This window comes from Arachis ipaensis, chromosome B6 (genome assembly GCF_059453495.1).
Source record: "Arachis ipaensis isolate K30076 ecotype BB chromosome B6, ASM5945349v1, whole genome shotgun sequence".
In the NCBI taxonomy this organism is placed as follows: domain Eukaryota; kingdom Viridiplantae; phylum Streptophyta; class Magnoliopsida; order Fabales; family Fabaceae; genus Arachis; species Arachis ipaensis.
The window spans coordinates 66,379,126-66,394,040 of NC_142441.1; the positions used below are offsets into that span (position 1 = coordinate 66,379,126).

Consider the following 14,915-nt stretch of genomic DNA (forward strand, 5'->3'; position numbering starts at 1 on the left):
TCGACTTACCCTACGTCGCGAGACATGCATATGATAATTATGTGCGCATATTTTAATAGGTGCGATCATACCAGCACTAATGCACCGGATCCCATCAGAACTCCGCAGTTAAGCGTGCTTGGGCGAGAGTAGTACTAGGATGGGTGACCTCCTGAGAAGTCCTCGTGTTGCACCTCTTTTTTTTTTTTTTTTTTTTTTTTTTTTTTTTTTTTTTTTTTTTTTTTTTTTTTTTTTTTTACGTCGTGCTTACCCTCGTTCTTTAAACGGCGCTATCTTGAATAGTTTAGCTAAAGCGAGTCTCAATGACCTCATTTTAGGCAAGCTCGCACGGGCCCCGCAGGGATTCGCAGCTCGACTTACCCTACGTCGCAAGACATGCATATGATAATTATGTGCGCATATTATAATAGGTGCGATCATACCAGCACTAATGCACCGGATCCCATCAGAACTCCGCAGTTAAGCGTGCTTGGGCGAGAGTAGTACTAGGATGGGTGACCTCCTGGGAAATCCTCGTGTTGCACCTCTTTTTTTTTTACGTCGTGCTTACCCTCGTTCTTTAAACGGCGCTATCTTGCACAGTTTAGTTAAAGCGAGTCTCAATGACCTGATTTTAGGCAAGCTCCCACGGGCCCCGCAGGGATTTGCAACTCGACTTACCCTACGTCGCGAGACATGCATATGATAATTATGTGCGCATATTTTAATAGGTGCGATCATACCAGCACTAATTCACCGGATCCCATCAGAACTCCGCAGTTAAGCGTGCTTGGGCGAGAGTAGTACTAGGATGGGTGACCTCCTGGGAAGTCCTCGTGTTGCACCTCTTTTTTTTTTTTTTTTTTTTTTTTTTTTTTTTTTTTTTTTTTTTTTTTTTTTACGTCGTGCTTACCCTCGTTCTTTAAACGGCGCTATCTTGAATAGTTTAGCTAAAGCGAGTCTCAATGACCTCATTTTAGGCAAGTTCGCACGGGCCCCGCAGGGTTTCGCAACTCGACTTACCCTACGTCGCGAGACATGCATATGATAATTATGTGCGCATATTTTAATAGGTGCGATCATACCAGCACTAATGCACCGGATCCCATCAGAACTCCGCAGTTAAGCGTGCTTGGGCGAGAGTAGTACTAGGATGGGTGACCTCCTGAGAAGTCCTCGTGTTGCACCTCTTTTTTTTTTTTTTTTTTTTTTTTTTTTTTTTTTACGTCGTGCTTACCCTCGTTCTTTAAACGGCGCTATCTTGAATAGTTTAGCTAAAGCGAGTCTCAATGACCTCATTTTAGGCAAGCTCGCACGGGCCCCGCAGGGATTCGCAGCTCGACTTACCCTACGTCGCAAGACATGCATATGATAATTATGTGCGCATATTATAATAGGTACGATCATACCAGCACTAATGCACCGGATCCCATCAGAACTCCGCAGTTAAGCGTGCTTGGGCGAGAGTAGTACTAGGATGGGTGACCTCCTGGGAAGTCCTCGTGTTGCACCTCTTTTTTTTTTTTTTTTTTTTTTTTTTTTTTTTTTTTTTTTTTTTTTTTTTTTACGTCGTGCTTACCCTCGTTCTTTAAACGGCGCTATCTTGAATAGTTTAGCTAAAGCGAGTCTCAATGACCTCATTTTAGGCAAGTTCGCACGGGCCCCGCAGGGTTTCGCAACTCGACTTACCCTACGTCGCGAGACATGCATATGATAATTATGTGCGCATATTTTAATAGGTGCGATCATACCAGCACTAATGCACCGGATCCCATCAGAACTCCGCAGTTAAGCGTGCTTGGGCGAGAGTAGTACTAGGATGGGTGACCTCCTGAGAAGTCCTCGTGTTGCACCTCTTTTTTTTTTTTTTTTTTTTTTTTTTTTTTTTTACGTCGTGCTTATCCTCGTTCTTTAAACGGCGCTATCTTGCACAGTTTTGTTAAAGCGAGTCTCAATGACCTGATTTTAGGCAAGCTCCCACGGGCCCCGCAGGGATTTGCAACTCGACTTACCCTACGTCGCGAGACATGCATATGATAATTATGTGCGCATATTTTAATAGGTGCGATCATACCAGCACTAATTCACCGGATCCCATCAGAACTCCGCAGTTAAGCGTGCTTGGGCGAGAGTAGTACTAGGATGGGTGACCTCCTGGGAAGTCCTCGGGTTGCACCTCTTTTTTTTTTTTTTTTTTTTTTTTTTTTTTTTTTTTTTTTTTTTTTTTTTTTTTTTTTTTTTTACGTCGTGCTTACCCTCGTTCTTTAAACGGCGCTATCTTGAATAGTTTAGCTAAAGCGAGTCTCAATGACCTCATTTTAGGCAAGTTCGCACGGGCCCCGCAGGGTTTCGCAACTCGACTTACCCTACGTCGCGAGACATGCATATGATAATTATGTGCGCATATTTTAATAGGTGCGATCATACCAGCACTAATGCACCGGATCCCATCAGAACTCCGCAGTTAAGCGTGCTTGGGCGAGAGTAGTACTAGGATGGGTGACCTCCTGAGAAGTCCTCGTGTTGCACCTCTTTTTTTTTTTTTTTTTTTTTTTTTTTTTTTTTTTTTTTTTTTTTTTTTTTTTACGTCGTGCTTACCCTCGTTCTTTAAACGGCGCTATCTTGAATAGTTTAGCTAAAGCGAGTCTCAATGACCTCATTTTAGGCAAGCTCGCACGGGCCCCGCAGGGATTCGCAGCTCGACTTACCCTACGTCGCAAGACATGCATATGATAATTATGTGCGCATATTATAATAGGTGCGATCATACCAGTACTAATGCACCGGATCCCATCAGAACTCCGCAGTTAAGTGTGCTTGGGCGAGAGTAGTACTAGGATGGGTGACCTCCTGGGAAGTCCTCGTGTTGCACCTCTTTTTTTTTTACGTCGTGCTTACCCTCGTTCTTTAAACGGCGCTATCTTGCACAGTTTAGTTAAAGCGAGTCTCAATGACCTGATTTTAGGCAAGCTCCCACGGGCCCCGCAGGGATTTGCAACTCGACTTACCCTACGTCGCGAGACATGCATATGATAATTATGTGCGCAGATTTTAATAGGTACGATCATACCAGCACTAATGCACCGGATCCCATCAGAACTCCGCAGTTAAGCGTGCTTGGGCGAGAGTAGTACTAGGATGGGTGACCTCCTGGGAAGTCCTCGTGTTGCACCTCTTTTTTTTTTTTTTTTTTTTTTTTTTTTTTTTTTTTTTTACGTCGTGCTTACCCTCGTTCTTTAAACGGCGCTATCTTGAATAGTTTAGCTAAAGCGAGTCTCAATGACCTCATTTTAGGCAAGCTCGCACGGGCCCCGCAGGGATTCGCAGCTCGACTTACCCTACGTCGCAAGACATGCATATGATAATTATGTGCGCATATTATAATAGGTGCGATCATACCAGCACTAATGCACCGGATCCCATCAGAACTCCGCAGTTAAGCGTGCTTGGGCGAGAGTAGTACTAGGATGGGTGACCTCCTGGGAAGTCCTCGTGTTGCACCTCTTTTTTTTTTACGTCGTGCTTACCCTCGTTCTTTAAACGGCGCTATCTTGCACAGTTTAGTTAAAGCGAGTCTCAATGACCTGATTTTAGGCAAGCTCCCACGGGCCCCGCAGGGATTTGCAACTCGACTTACCCTACGTCGCGAGACATGCATATGATAATTATGTGCGCATATTTTAATAGGTGCGATCATACCAGCACTAATTCACCGGATCCCATCAGAACTCCGCAGTTAAGCGTGCTTGGGCGAGAGTAGTACTAGGATGGGTGACCTCCTGGGAAGTCCTCGTGTTGCACCTCTTTTTTTTTTTTTTTTTTTTTTTTTTTTTTTTTTTACGTCGTGCTTACCCTCGTTCTTTAAACGGCGCTATCTTGAATAGTTTAGCTAAAGCGAGTCTCAATGACCTCATTTTAGGCAAGCTCGCACGGGCCCCGCAGGGATTCGCAGCTCGACTTACCCTACGTCGCAAGACATGCATATGATAATTATGTGCGCATATTATAATAGGTGCGATCATACCAGCACTAATGCACCGGATCCCATCAGAACTCCGCAGTTAAGCGTGCTTGGGCGAGAGTAGTACTAGGATGGGTGACCTCCTGGGAAGTCCTCGTGTTGCACCTCTTTTTTTTTTACGTCGTGCTTACCCTCGTTCTTTAAACGGCGCTATCTTGCACAGTTTAGTTAAAGCGAGTCTCAATGACCTGATTTTAGGCAAGCTCCCACGGGCCCCGCAGGGATTTGCAACTCGACTTACCCTACGTCGCGAGACATGCATATGATAATTATGTGCGCATATTTTAATAGGTGCGATCATACCAGCACTAATTCACCGGATCCCATCAGAACTCCGCAGTTAAGCGTGCTTGGGCGAGAGTAGTACTAGGATGGGTGACCTCCTGGGAAGTCCTCGTGTTGCACCTCTTTTTTTTTTCTTTTTTTTTTTTTTTTTTTTTTTTTTTTTTTTTTTTTTTTTTACGTCGTGCTTACCCTCGTTCTTTAAACGGCGCTATCTTGAATAGTTTAGCTAAAGCGAGTCTCAATGACCTCATTTTAGGCAAGTTCGCACGGGCCCCGCAGGGTTTCGCAACTCGACTTACCCTACGTCGCGAGACATGCATATGATAATTATGTGCGCATATTTTAATAGGTGCGATCATACCAGCACTAATGCACCGGATCCCATCAGAACTCCGCAGTTAAGCGTGCTTGGGTGAGAGTAGTACTAGGATGGGTGACCTCCTGAGAAGTCCTCGTGTTGCACCTCTTTTTTTTTTTTTTTTTTTTTTTTTTTTTTTTTTTTTTTTACGTCGTGCTTATCCTCGTTCTTTAAACGGCGCTATCTTGCACAGTTTTGTTAAAGCGAGTCTCAATGACCTGATTTTAGGCAAGCTCCCACGGGCCCCGCAGGGATTTGCAACTCGACTTACCCTACGTCGCGAGACATGCATATGATAATTATGTGCGCATATTTTAATAGGTGCGATCATACCAGCACTAATTCACCGGATCCCATCAGAACTCCGCAGTTAAGCGTGCTTGGGCGAGAGTAGTACTAGGATGGGTGACCTCCTGGGAAGTCCTCGGGTTGCACCTCTTTTTTTTTTTTTTTTTTTTTTTTTTTTTTTTTTTTTTTTTTTTTTTTTTTTTTTTTACGTCGTGCTTGCCCTCGTTCTTTAAACGGCGCTATCTTGAATAGTTTAGCTAAAGCGAGTCTCAATGACCTCATTTTAGGCAAGTTCGCATGGGCCCCGCAGGGTTTCGCAACTCGATTTACCCTACGTCGCGAGACATGCATATGATAATTATGTGCGCATATTTTAATAGGTGCGATCATACCAGCACTAATGCACCGGATCCCATCAGAACTCCGCAGTTAAGCGTGCTTGGGCGAGAGTAGTACTAGGATGGGTGACCTCCTGGGAAGTCCTCGTGTTGCACCTCTTTTTTTTTTTTTTTTTTTTTTTTTTTTTTTTTTTTTACGTCGTGCTTACCCTCGTTCTTTAAACGGCGCTATCTTGAATAGTTTAGCTAAAGCGAGTCTCAATGACCTCATTTTAGGCAAGCTCGCACGGGCCCCGCAGGGATTCGCAGCTCGACTTACCCTACGTCGCAAGACATGCATATGATAATTATGTGCGCATATTATAATAGGTGCGATCATACCAGCACTAATGCACCGGATCCCATCAGAACTCCGCAGTTAAGCGTGCTTGGGCGAGAGTAGTACTAGGATGGGTGACCTCCTGGGAAGTCCTCGTGTTGCACCTCTTTTTTTTTTTTTTTTTTTTTTTTTTTTTTTTTTTTTTTTTTTTTTTTTTTTTTTTTTTTTTACGTCGTGCTTACCCTCGTTCTTTAAACGGCGCTATCTTGAATAGTTTAGCTAAAGCGAGTCTCAATGACCTCATTTTAGGCAAGCTCGCACGGGCCCCGCAGGGATTCGCAGCTCGACTTACCCTACGTCGCAAGACACGCATATGATAATTATGTGCGCATATTATAATAGGTGTGATCATACCAGCACTAATGCACCGGATCCCATCAGAACTCCGCAGTTAAGCGTGCTTGGGCGAGAGTAGTACTAGGATGGGTGACCTCCTGGGAAGTCCTCGTGTTGCACCTCTTTTTTTTTTACGTCGTGCTTACCCTCGTTCTTTAAACGGCGCTATCTTGCACAGTTTAGTTAAAGCGAGTCTCAATGACCTGATTTTAGGCAAGCTCCCACGGGCCCCGCAGGGATTTGCAACTCGACTTACCCTACGTCGCGAGACATGCATATGATAATTATGTGCGCATATTTTAATAGGTGCGATCATACCAGCACTAATTCACCGGATCCCATCAGAACTCCGCAGTTAAGCGTGCTTGGGCGAGAGTAGTACTAGGATGGGTGGCCTCCTGGGAAGTCCTCGTGTTGCACCTCTTTTTTTTTTTTTTTTTTTTTTTTTTTTTTTTTTTACGTCGTGCTTACCCTCGTTCTTTAAACGGCGCTATCTTGAATAGTTTAGCTAAAGCGAGTCTCAATGACCTCATTTTAGGCAAGTTCGCACGGGCCCCGCAGGGTTTCGCAACTCGACTTACCCTACGTCGCGAGACATGCATATGATAATTATGTGCGCATATTTTAATAGGTGCGATCATACCAGCACTAATGCACCGGATCCCATCAGAACTCCGCAGTTAAGCGTGCTTGGGCGAGAGTAGTACTAGGATGGGTGACCTCCTGAGAAGTCCTCGTGTTGCACCTCTTTTTTTTTTTTTTTTTTTTTTTTTTTTTTTTTTTTTACGTCGTGCTTACCCTCGTTCTTTAAACGGCGCTATCTTGAATAGTTTAGCTAAAGCGAGTCTCAATGACCTCATTTTAGGCAAGCTCGCACGGGCCCCGCAGGGATTCGCAGCTCGACTTACCCTACGTCGCAAGACACGCATATGATAATTATGTGCGCATATTATAATAGGTGTGATCATACCAGCACTAATGCACCGGATCCCATCAGAACTCCGCAGTTAAGCGTGCTTGGGCGAGAGTAGTACTAGGATGGGTGACCTCCTGGGAAGTCCTCGTGTTGCACCTCTTTTTTTTTTACGTCGTGCTTACCCTCGTTCTTTAAACGGCGCTATCTTGCACAGTTTAGTTAAAGCGAGTCTCAATGACCTGATTTTAGGCAAGCTCCCACGGGCCCCGCAGGGATTTGCAACTCGACTTACCCTACGTCGCGAGACATGCATATGATAATTATGTGCGCATATTTTAATAGGTGCGATCATACCAGCACTAATTCACCGGATCCCATCAGAACTCCGCAGTTAAGCGTGCTTGGGCGAGAGTAGTACTAGGATGGGTGGCCTCCTGGGAAGTCCTCGTGTTGCACCTCTTTTTTTTTTTTTTTTTTTTTTTTTTTTTTTTTTTACGTCGTGCTTACCCTCGTTCTTTAAACGGCGCTATCTTGAATAGTTTAGCTAAAGCGAGTCTCAATGACCTCATTTTAGGCAAGTTCGCACGGGCCCCGCAGGGTTTCGCAACTCGACTTACCCTACGTCGCGAGACATGCATATGATAATTATGTGCGCATATTTTAATAGGTGCGATCATACCAGCACTAATGCACCGGATCCCATCAGAACTCCGCAGTTAAGCGTGCTTGGGCGAGAGTAGTACTAGGATGGGTGACCTCCTGAGAAGTCCTCGTGTTGCACCTCTTTTTTTTTTTTTTTTTTTTTTTTTTTTTTTTTTACGTCGTGCTTACCCTCGTTCTTTAAACGGCGCTATCTTGAATAGTTTAGCTAAAGCGAGTCTCAATGACCTCATTTTAGGCAAGCTCGCACGGGCCCCGCAGGGATTCGCAGCTCGACTTACCCTACGTCGCAAGACATGCATATGATAATTATGTGCGCATATTATAATAGGTGCGATCATACCAGCACTAATGCACCGGATCCCATCAGAACTCCGCAGTTAAGCGTGCTTGGGCGAGAGTAGTACTAGGATGGGTGACCTCCTGGGAAGTCCTCGTGTTGCACCTCTTTTTTTTTTACGTCGTGCTTACCCTCGTTCTTTAAACGGCGCTATCTTGCACAGTTTAGTTAAAGCGAGTCTCAATGACCTGATTTTAGGCAAGCTCCCACGGGCCCCGCAGGGATTTGCAACTCGACTTACCCTACGTCGCGAGACATGCATATGATAATTATGTGCGCATATTTTAATAGGTGCGATCATACCAGCACTAATTCACCGGATCCCATCAGAACTCCGCAGTTAAGCGTGCTTGGGCGAGAGTAGTACTAGGATGGGTGACCTCCTGGGAAGTCCTCGTGTTGCACCTCTTTTTTTTTTTTTTTTTTTTTTTTTTTTTTTTTTTTTTTTTTTTTTTTTTTTTTTTTTTTTTTTTTTTACGTCGTGCTTACCCTCGTTCTTTAAACGGCGCTATCTTGAATAGTTTAGCTAAAGCGAGTCTCAATGACCTCATTTTAGGCAAGTTCGCACGGGCCCCGCAGGTTTTCGCAACTCGACTTACCCTACGTCGCGAGACATGCATATGATAATTATGTGCGCATATTTTAATAGGTGCGATCATACCAGCACTAATGCACCGGATCCCATCAGAACTCCGCAGTTAAGCGTGCTTGGGCGAGAGTAGTACTAGGATGGGTGACCTCGTGAGAAGTCCTCGTGTTGCACCTCTTTTTTTTTTTTTTTTTTTTTTTTTTTTTTTTTTTTTTTTTTTTTTTTTTTTTTTTTTTTACGTCGTGCTTACCCTCGTTCTTTAAACGGCGCTATCTTGAATAGTTTAGCTAAAGCGAGTCTCAATGACCTCATTTTAGGCAAGCTCGCACGGGCCCCGCAGGGATTCGCAGCTCGACTTACCCTACGTCGCAAGACATGCATATGATAATTATGTGCGCATATTATAATAGGTGCGATCATACCAGTACTAATGCACCGGATCCCATCAGAACTCCGCAGTTAAGCGTGCTTGGGCGAGAGTAGTACTAGGATGGGTGACCTCCTGGGAAGTCCTCGTGTTGCACCTCTTTTTTTTTTACGTCGTGCTTACCCTCGTTCTTTAAACGGCGCTATCTTGCACAGTTTAGTTAAAGCGAGTCTCAATGACCTGATTTTAGGCAAGCTCCCACGGGCCCCGCAGGGATTTGCAACTCGACTTACCCTACGTCGCGAGACATGCATATGATAATTATGTGCGCATATTTTAATAGGTACGATCATACCAGCACTAATGCACCGGATCCCATCAGAACTCTGCAGTTAAGCGTGCTTGGGCGAGAGTAGTACTAGGATGGGTGACCTCCTGGGAAGTCCTCGTGTTGCACCTCTTTTTTTTTTTTTTTTTTTTTTTTTTTTTTTTTTTTTTTTTTTTTTTTTTTACGTCGTGCTTACCCTCGTTCTTTAAACGGCGCTATCTTGAATAGTTTAGCTAAAGCGAGTCTCAATGACCTCATTTTAGGCAAGCTCGCACGGGCCCCGCAGGGATTCGCAGCTCGACTTACCCTACGTCGCAAGACATGCATATGATAATTATGTGCGCATATTATAATAGGTGCGATCATACCAGCACTAATGCACCGGATCCCATCAGAACTCCGCAGTTAAGCGTGCTTGGGCGAGAGTAGTACTAGGATGGGTGACCTCCTGGGAAGTCCTCGTGTTGCACCTCTTTTTTTTTTACGTCGTGCTTACCCTCGTTCTTTAAACGGCGCTATCTTGCACAGTTTAGTTAAAGCGAGTCTCAATGACCTGATTTTAGGCAAGCTCCCACGGGCCCCGCAGGGATTTGCAACTCGACTTACCCTACGTCGCGAGACATGCATATGATAATTATGTGCGCATATTTTAATAGGTGCGATCATACCAGCACTAATTCACCGGATCCCATCAGAACTCCGCAGTTAAGCGTGCTTGGGCGAGAGTAGTACTAGGATGGGTGACCTCCTGGGAAGTCCTCGTGTTGCACCTCTTTTTTTTTTCTTTTTTTTTTTTTTTTTTTTTTTTTTTTTTTTTTTTTTTACGTCGTGCTTACCCTCGTTCTTTAAACGGCGCTATCTTGAATAGTTTAGCTAAAGCGAGTCTCAATGACCTCATTTTAGGCAAGTTCGCACGGGCCCCGCAGGGTTTCGCAACTCGACTTACCCTACGTCGCGAGACATGCATATGATAATTATGTGCGCATATTTTAATAGGTGCGATCATACCAGCACTAATGCACCGGATCCCATCAGAACTCCGCAGTTAAGCGTGCTTGGGCGAGAGTAGTACTAGGATGGGTGACCTCCTGAGAAGTCCTCGTGTTGCACCTCTTTTTTTTTTTTTTTTTTTTTTTTTTTTTTTTTTTTTTTACGTCGTGCTTACCCTCGTTCTTTAAACGGCGCTATCTTGAATAGTTTAGCTAAAGCGAGTCTCAATGACCTCATTTTAGGCAAGTTCGCACGGGCCCCGCAGGGTTTCGCAACTCGACTTACCCTACGTCGCGAGACATGCATATGATAATTATGTGCGCATATTTTAATAGGTGCGATCATACCAGCACTAATGCACCGGATCCCATCAGAACTCCGCAGTTAAGCGTGCTTGGGCGAGAGTAGTACTAGGATGGGTGACCTCCTGAGAAGTCCTCGTGTTGCACCTCTTTTTTTTTTTTTTTTTTTTTTTTTTTTTTTTTTTTTACGTCGTGCTTATCCTCGTTCTTTAAACGGCGCTATCTTGCACAGTTTTGTTAAAGCGAGTCTCAATGACCTGATTTTAGGCAAGCTCCCACGGGCCCCGCAGGGATTTGCAACTCGACTTACCCTACGTCGCGAGACATGCATATGATAATTATGTGCGCATATTTTAATAGGTGCGATCATACCAGCACTAATTCACCGGATCCCATCAGAACTCCGCAGTTAAGCGTGCTTGGGCGAGAGTAGTACTAGGATGGGTGACCTCCTGGGAAGTCCTCGGGTTGCACCTCTTTTTTTTTTTTTTTTTTTTTTTTTTTTTTTTTTTACGTCGTGCTTGCCCTCGTTCTTTAAACGGCGCTATCTTGCACAGTTTAGTTAAAGCGAGTCTCAATGACCTGATTTAGGCAAGCTCGCACGGGCCCCGCAGGGATTTGCAACTCGACTTACCCTACGTCGCGAGACATGCATATGATAATTATGTGCGCATATTTTAATAGGTGCGATCATACCAACACTAATTCACCGGATCCCATCAGAACTCCGCAGTTAAGCGTGCTTGGGCGAGAGTAGTACTTGGATGGGTGACCTCCTGGGAAGTCCTCGTGTTGCACCTCTTTTTTTTTTTTTTTTTTTTTTTTTTTTTTTTTTTTTTTTTTACGTCGTGCCTACCCTCGTTCTTTAAACGGCACTATCTTGAATAGTTTAGCTAAAGCGAGTCTCAATGACCTGATTTTAGGCAAGCTCGCACGGGCCCCGCAGGGATTCGCAGCTCGACTTACCCTACGTCGCAAGACATGCATATGATAATTATGTGCGCATATTATAATAGGTGCGATCATACCAGCACTAATGCACCGGATCCCATCAGAACTCCGCAGTTAAGCGTGCTTGGGCGAGGGTAGTACTAGGATGGGTGACCTCCTGGGAAGTCCTCGTGTTGCACCTCTTTTTTTTTTTTTTTTTTTTTTTTTACGTCGTGCCTACCCTCGTTCTTTAAACGGCACTATCTTGAATAGTTTAGCTAAAGCGAGTCTCAATGACCTCATTTTAGGCAAGCTCGCACGGGCCCCGCAGGGATTCGCAGCTCGACTTACCCTATGTCGCAAGACATGCATATGATAATTATGTGCGCATATTTTAATAGGTGCGATCATACCAGCACTAATGCACCGGATCCCATCAGAACTCCGCAGTTAAGCGTGCTTGGGCGAGAGTAGTACTAGGATGGGTGACCTCCTGGGAAGTCCTCGTGTTCCACCTCTTTTTTTTTTTTTTTTTTTTTTTTTTTTTTTTTTTTTTACGTCGTGCTTACCCTCGTTCTTTAAACGGCGCTATCTTGCACAGTTTAGTTAAAGCGAGTCTCAATGACCTGATTTAGGCAAGCTCGCACGGGCCCCGCAGGGATTTGCAACTCGACTTACCCTACGTCGCGAGACATGCATATGATAATTATGTGCGCATATTTTAATAGGTGCGATCATACCAACACTAATTCACCGGATCCCATCAGAACTCCGCAGTTAAGCGTGCTTGGGCGAGAGTAGTACTTGGATGGGTGACCTCCTGGGAAGTCCTCGTGTTGCACCTCTTTTTTTTTTTTTTTTTTTTTTTTTTTTTTTTTTTTTTTACGTCGTGCCTACCCTCGTTCTTTAAACGGCACTATCTTGAATAGTTTAGCTAAAGCGAGTCTCAATGACCTGATTTTAGGCAAGCTCGCACGGGCCCCGCAGGGATTCGCAGCTCGACTTACCCTACGTCGCAAGACATGCATATGATAATTATGTGCGCATATTATAATAGGTGCGATCATACCAGCACTAATGCACCGGATCCCATCAGAACTCCGCAGTTAAGCGTGCTTGGGCGAGAGTAGTACTAGGATGGGTGACCTCCTGGGAAGTCCTCGTGTTCCACCTCTTTTTTTTTTTTTTTTTTTTTTTTTTTTTTTTTTTTTTTACGTCGTGCTTACCCTCGTTCTTTAAACGGCGCTATCTTGCACAGTTTAGTTAAAGCGAGTCTCAATGACCTGATTTAGGCAAGCTCGCACGGGCCCCGCAGGGATTTGCAACTCGACTTACCCTACGTCGCGAGACATGCATATGATAATTATGTGCGCATATTTTAATAGGTGCGATCATACCAACACTAATTCACCGGATCCCATCAGAACTCCGCAGTTAAGCGTGCTTGGGCGAGAGATGTACTTGGATGGGTGACCTCCTGGGAAGTCCTCGTGTTGCACCTCTTTTTTTTTTTTTTTTTTTTTTTTTTTTTTTTTTACGTCGTGCCTACCCTCGTTCTTTAAACGGCACTATCTTGAATAGTTTAGCTAAAGCGAGTCTCAATGACCTGATTTTAGGCAAGCTCGCACGGGCCCCGCAGGGATTCGCAGCTCGACTTACCCTACGTCGCAAGACATGCATATGATAATTATGTGCGCATATTATAATAGGTGCGATCATACCAGCACTAATGCACCGGATCCCATCAGAACTCCGCAGTTAAGCGTGCTTGGGCGAGGGTAGTACTAGGATGGGTGACCTCCTGGGAAGTCCTCGTGTTGCACCTCTTTTTTTTTTTTTTTTTTTTTTTTTACGTCGTGCCTACCCTCGTTCTTTAAACGGCACTATCTTGAATAGTTTAGCTAAAGCGAGTCTCAATGACCTCATTTTAGGCAAGCTCGCACGGGCCCCGCAGGGATTCGCAGCTCGACTTACCCTATGTCGCAAGACATGCATATGATAATTATGTGCGCATATTTTAATAGGTGCGATCATACCAGCACTAATGCACCGGATCCCATCAGAACTCCGCAGTTAAGCGTGCTTGGGCGAGAGTAGTACTAGGATGGGTGACCTCCTGGGAAGTCCTCGTGTTCCACCTCTTTTTTTTTTTTTTTTTTTTTTTTTTTTTTTTTTTTTTTACGTCGTGCTTACCCTCGTTCTTTAAACGGCGCTATCTTGCACAGTTTAGTTAAAGCGAGTCTCAATGACCTGATTTAGGCAAGCTCGCACGGGCCCCGCAGGGATTTGCAACTCGACTTACCCTACGTCGCGAGACATGCATATGATAATTATGTGCGCATATTTTAATAGGTGCGATCATACCAACACTAATTCACCGGATCCCATCAGAACTCCGCAGTTAAGCGTGCTTGGGCGAGAGTAGTACTTGGATGGGTGACCTCCTGGGAAGTCCTCGTGTTGCACCTCTTTTTTTTTTTTTTTTTTTTTTTTTTTTTTTTTTTTACGTCGTGCCTACCCTCGTTCTTTAAACGGCACTATCTTGAATAGTTTAGCTAAAGCGAGTCTCAATGACCTGATTTTAGGCAAGCTCGCACGGGCCCCGCAGGGATTCGCAGCTCGACTTACCCTACGTCGCAAGACATGCATATGATAATTATGTGCGCATATTATAATAGGTGCGATCATACCAGCACTAATGCACCGGATCCCATCAGAACTCCGCAGTTAAGCGTGCTTGGGCGAGGGTAGTACTAGGATGGGTGACCTCCTGGGAAGTCCTCGTGTTGCACCTCTTTTTTTTTTTTTTTTTTTTTTTTTTACGTCGTGCCTACCCTCGTTCTTTAAACGGCACTATCTTGAATAGTTTAGCTAAAGCGAGTCTCAATGACCTCATTTTAGGCAAGCTCGCACGGGCCCCGCAGGGATTCGCAGCTCGACTTACCCTACGTCGCAAGACATGCATATGATAATTATGTGCGCATATTTTAATAGGTGCGATCATACCAGCACTAATGCACCGGATCCCATCAGAACTCCGCAGTTAAGCGTGCTTGGGCGAGAGTAGTACTAGGATGGGTGACCTCCTGGGAAGTCCTCGTGTTCCACCTCTTTTTTTTTTTTTTTTTTTTTTTTTTTTTTTTTTTTTTTTTTTTTTTTTTTTTTTTTTTACGTCGTGCCTACGCTCGTTCTTTAAACGGCACTATCTTGAATAGTTTAGCTAAAGCGAGTCTCAATGACCTCATTTTAGGCAAGCTCGCACGGGCCCCGCAGGGATTCGCAGCTCGACTTACCCTACGTCGCAAGACATGCATATGATAATTATGTGCGCATATTATAATAGGTGCGATCATACCAGCACTAATGCACCGGATCCCATCAGAACTCCGCAGTTAAGCGTGCTTGGGCGAGAGTAGTACTAGAATGGGTGACCTCCTGGGAAGTCCTTGTGTTGCACCTCTTTTTTTTTTTTTTTTTTTACGTCGTGCCTACCCTCGTTCTTTAAACGG

The 14,915-nt window shown here is 44.5% G+C and overlaps 46 non-coding genes across 46 annotated transcripts; all 46 read left to right on the forward strand.

Moving 5' to 3' along the window:
- Positions 1–57: 57 nt before the first annotated feature.
- On the forward strand, positions 58–176 carry LOC148558960 (5S ribosomal RNA). The gene has a single exon (XR_015888712.1). It is a non-coding gene; the product is annotated as a 5S ribosomal RNA (ribosomal RNA).
- Positions 177–408: 232 nt separating this feature from the next.
- LOC148558961 (5S ribosomal RNA) lies at positions 409–527 on the forward strand. The gene has a single exon (XR_015889696.1). It is a non-coding gene; the product is annotated as a 5S ribosomal RNA (ribosomal RNA).
- A 181-nt stretch (positions 528–708) lies between these two features.
- On the forward strand, positions 709–827 carry LOC148558962 (5S ribosomal RNA). Its single transcript, XR_015889082.1, has one exon. It is a non-coding gene; the product is annotated as a 5S ribosomal RNA (ribosomal RNA).
- A 223-nt stretch (positions 828–1,050) lies between these two features.
- LOC148558963 (5S ribosomal RNA) lies at positions 1,051–1,169 on the forward strand. Its single transcript, XR_015888713.1, has one exon. It is a non-coding gene; the product is annotated as a 5S ribosomal RNA (ribosomal RNA).
- Positions 1,170–1,374: 205 nt separating this feature from the next.
- LOC148558964 (5S ribosomal RNA) lies at positions 1,375–1,493 on the forward strand. Its single transcript, XR_015890298.1, has one exon. It is a non-coding gene; the product is annotated as a 5S ribosomal RNA (ribosomal RNA).
- A 223-nt stretch (positions 1,494–1,716) lies between these two features.
- LOC148558965 (5S ribosomal RNA) lies at positions 1,717–1,835 on the forward strand. Its single transcript, XR_015888714.1, has one exon. It is a non-coding gene; the product is annotated as a 5S ribosomal RNA (ribosomal RNA).
- Positions 1,836–2,039: 204 nt separating this feature from the next.
- On the forward strand, positions 2,040–2,158 carry LOC148558966 (5S ribosomal RNA). Its single transcript, XR_015890215.1, has one exon. It is a non-coding gene; the product is annotated as a 5S ribosomal RNA (ribosomal RNA).
- Positions 2,159–2,392: 234 nt separating this feature from the next.
- LOC148558967 (5S ribosomal RNA) lies at positions 2,393–2,511 on the forward strand. The gene has a single exon (XR_015888715.1). It is a non-coding gene; the product is annotated as a 5S ribosomal RNA (ribosomal RNA).
- A 224-nt stretch (positions 2,512–2,735) lies between these two features.
- LOC148558968 (5S ribosomal RNA) lies at positions 2,736–2,854 on the forward strand. Its single transcript, XR_015889736.1, has one exon. It is a non-coding gene; the product is annotated as a 5S ribosomal RNA (ribosomal RNA).
- Positions 2,855–3,035: 181 nt separating this feature from the next.
- Positions 3,036–3,154, forward strand: LOC148558969 (5S ribosomal RNA). The gene has a single exon (XR_015890299.1). It is a non-coding gene; the product is annotated as a 5S ribosomal RNA (ribosomal RNA).
- A 210-nt stretch (positions 3,155–3,364) lies between these two features.
- Positions 3,365–3,483, forward strand: LOC148558970 (5S ribosomal RNA). The gene has a single exon (XR_015886430.1). It is a non-coding gene; the product is annotated as a 5S ribosomal RNA (ribosomal RNA).
- Positions 3,484–3,664: 181 nt separating this feature from the next.
- Positions 3,665–3,783, forward strand: LOC148558971 (5S ribosomal RNA). Its single transcript, XR_015889083.1, has one exon. It is a non-coding gene; the product is annotated as a 5S ribosomal RNA (ribosomal RNA).
- A 206-nt stretch (positions 3,784–3,989) lies between these two features.
- LOC148558972 (5S ribosomal RNA) lies at positions 3,990–4,108 on the forward strand. The gene has a single exon (XR_015886441.1). It is a non-coding gene; the product is annotated as a 5S ribosomal RNA (ribosomal RNA).
- A 181-nt stretch (positions 4,109–4,289) lies between these two features.
- Positions 4,290–4,408, forward strand: LOC148558973 (5S ribosomal RNA). Its single transcript, XR_015889085.1, has one exon. It is a non-coding gene; the product is annotated as a 5S ribosomal RNA (ribosomal RNA).
- A 224-nt stretch (positions 4,409–4,632) lies between these two features.
- On the forward strand, positions 4,633–4,751 carry LOC148558974 (5S ribosomal RNA). The gene has a single exon (XR_015889812.1). It is a non-coding gene; the product is annotated as a 5S ribosomal RNA (ribosomal RNA).
- Positions 4,752–4,962: 211 nt separating this feature from the next.
- Positions 4,963–5,081, forward strand: LOC148558975 (5S ribosomal RNA). The gene has a single exon (XR_015890216.1). It is a non-coding gene; the product is annotated as a 5S ribosomal RNA (ribosomal RNA).
- Positions 5,082–5,309: 228 nt separating this feature from the next.
- Positions 5,310–5,428, forward strand: LOC148558976 (5S ribosomal RNA). Its single transcript, XR_015886453.1, has one exon. It is a non-coding gene; the product is annotated as a 5S ribosomal RNA (ribosomal RNA).
- A 208-nt stretch (positions 5,429–5,636) lies between these two features.
- Positions 5,637–5,755, forward strand: LOC148558977 (5S ribosomal RNA). The gene has a single exon (XR_015886464.1). It is a non-coding gene; the product is annotated as a 5S ribosomal RNA (ribosomal RNA).
- Positions 5,756–5,988: 233 nt separating this feature from the next.
- Positions 5,989–6,107, forward strand: LOC148558978 (5S ribosomal RNA). Its single transcript, XR_015888803.1, has one exon. It is a non-coding gene; the product is annotated as a 5S ribosomal RNA (ribosomal RNA).
- A 181-nt stretch (positions 6,108–6,288) lies between these two features.
- LOC148558979 (5S ribosomal RNA) lies at positions 6,289–6,407 on the forward strand. The gene has a single exon (XR_015889930.1). It is a non-coding gene; the product is annotated as a 5S ribosomal RNA (ribosomal RNA).
- Positions 6,408–6,613: 206 nt separating this feature from the next.
- Positions 6,614–6,732, forward strand: LOC148558980 (5S ribosomal RNA). The gene has a single exon (XR_015888716.1). It is a non-coding gene; the product is annotated as a 5S ribosomal RNA (ribosomal RNA).
- Positions 6,733–6,940: 208 nt separating this feature from the next.
- LOC148558981 (5S ribosomal RNA) lies at positions 6,941–7,059 on the forward strand. Its single transcript, XR_015888804.1, has one exon. It is a non-coding gene; the product is annotated as a 5S ribosomal RNA (ribosomal RNA).
- Positions 7,060–7,240: 181 nt separating this feature from the next.
- LOC148558982 (5S ribosomal RNA) lies at positions 7,241–7,359 on the forward strand. Its single transcript, XR_015889931.1, has one exon. It is a non-coding gene; the product is annotated as a 5S ribosomal RNA (ribosomal RNA).
- A 206-nt stretch (positions 7,360–7,565) lies between these two features.
- Positions 7,566–7,684, forward strand: LOC148558983 (5S ribosomal RNA). Its single transcript, XR_015888717.1, has one exon. It is a non-coding gene; the product is annotated as a 5S ribosomal RNA (ribosomal RNA).
- A 205-nt stretch (positions 7,685–7,889) lies between these two features.
- LOC148558984 (5S ribosomal RNA) lies at positions 7,890–8,008 on the forward strand. The gene has a single exon (XR_015886475.1). It is a non-coding gene; the product is annotated as a 5S ribosomal RNA (ribosomal RNA).
- A 181-nt stretch (positions 8,009–8,189) lies between these two features.
- On the forward strand, positions 8,190–8,308 carry LOC148558985 (5S ribosomal RNA). The gene has a single exon (XR_015889086.1). It is a non-coding gene; the product is annotated as a 5S ribosomal RNA (ribosomal RNA).
- A 239-nt stretch (positions 8,309–8,547) lies between these two features.
- Positions 8,548–8,666, forward strand: LOC148558986 (5S ribosomal RNA). Its single transcript, XR_015888744.1, has one exon. It is a non-coding gene; the product is annotated as a 5S ribosomal RNA (ribosomal RNA).
- Positions 8,667–8,897: 231 nt separating this feature from the next.
- Positions 8,898–9,016, forward strand: LOC148558987 (5S ribosomal RNA). Its single transcript, XR_015888927.1, has one exon. It is a non-coding gene; the product is annotated as a 5S ribosomal RNA (ribosomal RNA).
- A 181-nt stretch (positions 9,017–9,197) lies between these two features.
- On the forward strand, positions 9,198–9,316 carry LOC148558988 (5S ribosomal RNA). Its single transcript, XR_015890938.1, has one exon. It is a non-coding gene; the product is annotated as a 5S ribosomal RNA (ribosomal RNA).
- A 222-nt stretch (positions 9,317–9,538) lies between these two features.
- Positions 9,539–9,657, forward strand: LOC148558989 (5S ribosomal RNA). Its single transcript, XR_015886486.1, has one exon. It is a non-coding gene; the product is annotated as a 5S ribosomal RNA (ribosomal RNA).
- Positions 9,658–9,838: 181 nt separating this feature from the next.
- On the forward strand, positions 9,839–9,957 carry LOC148558990 (5S ribosomal RNA). Its single transcript, XR_015889087.1, has one exon. It is a non-coding gene; the product is annotated as a 5S ribosomal RNA (ribosomal RNA).
- A 221-nt stretch (positions 9,958–10,178) lies between these two features.
- Positions 10,179–10,297, forward strand: LOC148558991 (5S ribosomal RNA). Its single transcript, XR_015888719.1, has one exon. It is a non-coding gene; the product is annotated as a 5S ribosomal RNA (ribosomal RNA).
- Positions 10,298–10,507: 210 nt separating this feature from the next.
- LOC148558992 (5S ribosomal RNA) lies at positions 10,508–10,626 on the forward strand. Its single transcript, XR_015888720.1, has one exon. It is a non-coding gene; the product is annotated as a 5S ribosomal RNA (ribosomal RNA).
- A 208-nt stretch (positions 10,627–10,834) lies between these two features.
- LOC148558993 (5S ribosomal RNA) lies at positions 10,835–10,953 on the forward strand. The gene has a single exon (XR_015890218.1). It is a non-coding gene; the product is annotated as a 5S ribosomal RNA (ribosomal RNA).
- A 205-nt stretch (positions 10,954–11,158) lies between these two features.
- On the forward strand, positions 11,159–11,277 carry LOC148558994 (5S ribosomal RNA). The gene has a single exon (XR_015890492.1). It is a non-coding gene; the product is annotated as a 5S ribosomal RNA (ribosomal RNA).
- Positions 11,278–11,490: 213 nt separating this feature from the next.
- LOC148558995 (5S ribosomal RNA) lies at positions 11,491–11,609 on the forward strand. The gene has a single exon (XR_015886558.1). It is a non-coding gene; the product is annotated as a 5S ribosomal RNA (ribosomal RNA).
- A 196-nt stretch (positions 11,610–11,805) lies between these two features.
- Positions 11,806–11,924, forward strand: LOC148558996 (5S ribosomal RNA). The gene has a single exon (XR_015890628.1). It is a non-coding gene; the product is annotated as a 5S ribosomal RNA (ribosomal RNA).
- Positions 11,925–12,132: 208 nt separating this feature from the next.
- On the forward strand, positions 12,133–12,251 carry LOC148558997 (5S ribosomal RNA). Its single transcript, XR_015890493.1, has one exon. It is a non-coding gene; the product is annotated as a 5S ribosomal RNA (ribosomal RNA).
- Positions 12,252–12,461: 210 nt separating this feature from the next.
- On the forward strand, positions 12,462–12,580 carry LOC148558998 (5S ribosomal RNA). Its single transcript, XR_015890630.1, has one exon. It is a non-coding gene; the product is annotated as a 5S ribosomal RNA (ribosomal RNA).
- Positions 12,581–12,789: 209 nt separating this feature from the next.
- LOC148558999 (5S ribosomal RNA) lies at positions 12,790–12,908 on the forward strand. Its single transcript, XR_015891216.1, has one exon. It is a non-coding gene; the product is annotated as a 5S ribosomal RNA (ribosomal RNA).
- A 205-nt stretch (positions 12,909–13,113) lies between these two features.
- LOC148559000 (5S ribosomal RNA) lies at positions 13,114–13,232 on the forward strand. The gene has a single exon (XR_015886670.1). It is a non-coding gene; the product is annotated as a 5S ribosomal RNA (ribosomal RNA).
- Positions 13,233–13,428: 196 nt separating this feature from the next.
- Positions 13,429–13,547, forward strand: LOC148559001 (5S ribosomal RNA). The gene has a single exon (XR_015890631.1). It is a non-coding gene; the product is annotated as a 5S ribosomal RNA (ribosomal RNA).
- Positions 13,548–13,756: 209 nt separating this feature from the next.
- Positions 13,757–13,875, forward strand: LOC148559002 (5S ribosomal RNA). Its single transcript, XR_015890494.1, has one exon. It is a non-coding gene; the product is annotated as a 5S ribosomal RNA (ribosomal RNA).
- Positions 13,876–14,082: 207 nt separating this feature from the next.
- On the forward strand, positions 14,083–14,201 carry LOC148559003 (5S ribosomal RNA). Its single transcript, XR_015886781.1, has one exon. It is a non-coding gene; the product is annotated as a 5S ribosomal RNA (ribosomal RNA).
- A 197-nt stretch (positions 14,202–14,398) lies between these two features.
- LOC148559004 (5S ribosomal RNA) lies at positions 14,399–14,517 on the forward strand. Its single transcript, XR_015890632.1, has one exon. It is a non-coding gene; the product is annotated as a 5S ribosomal RNA (ribosomal RNA).
- Positions 14,518–14,747: 230 nt separating this feature from the next.
- On the forward strand, positions 14,748–14,866 carry LOC148559005 (5S ribosomal RNA). The gene has a single exon (XR_015889652.1). It is a non-coding gene; the product is annotated as a 5S ribosomal RNA (ribosomal RNA).
- Positions 14,867–14,915: the final 49 nt, after the last annotated feature.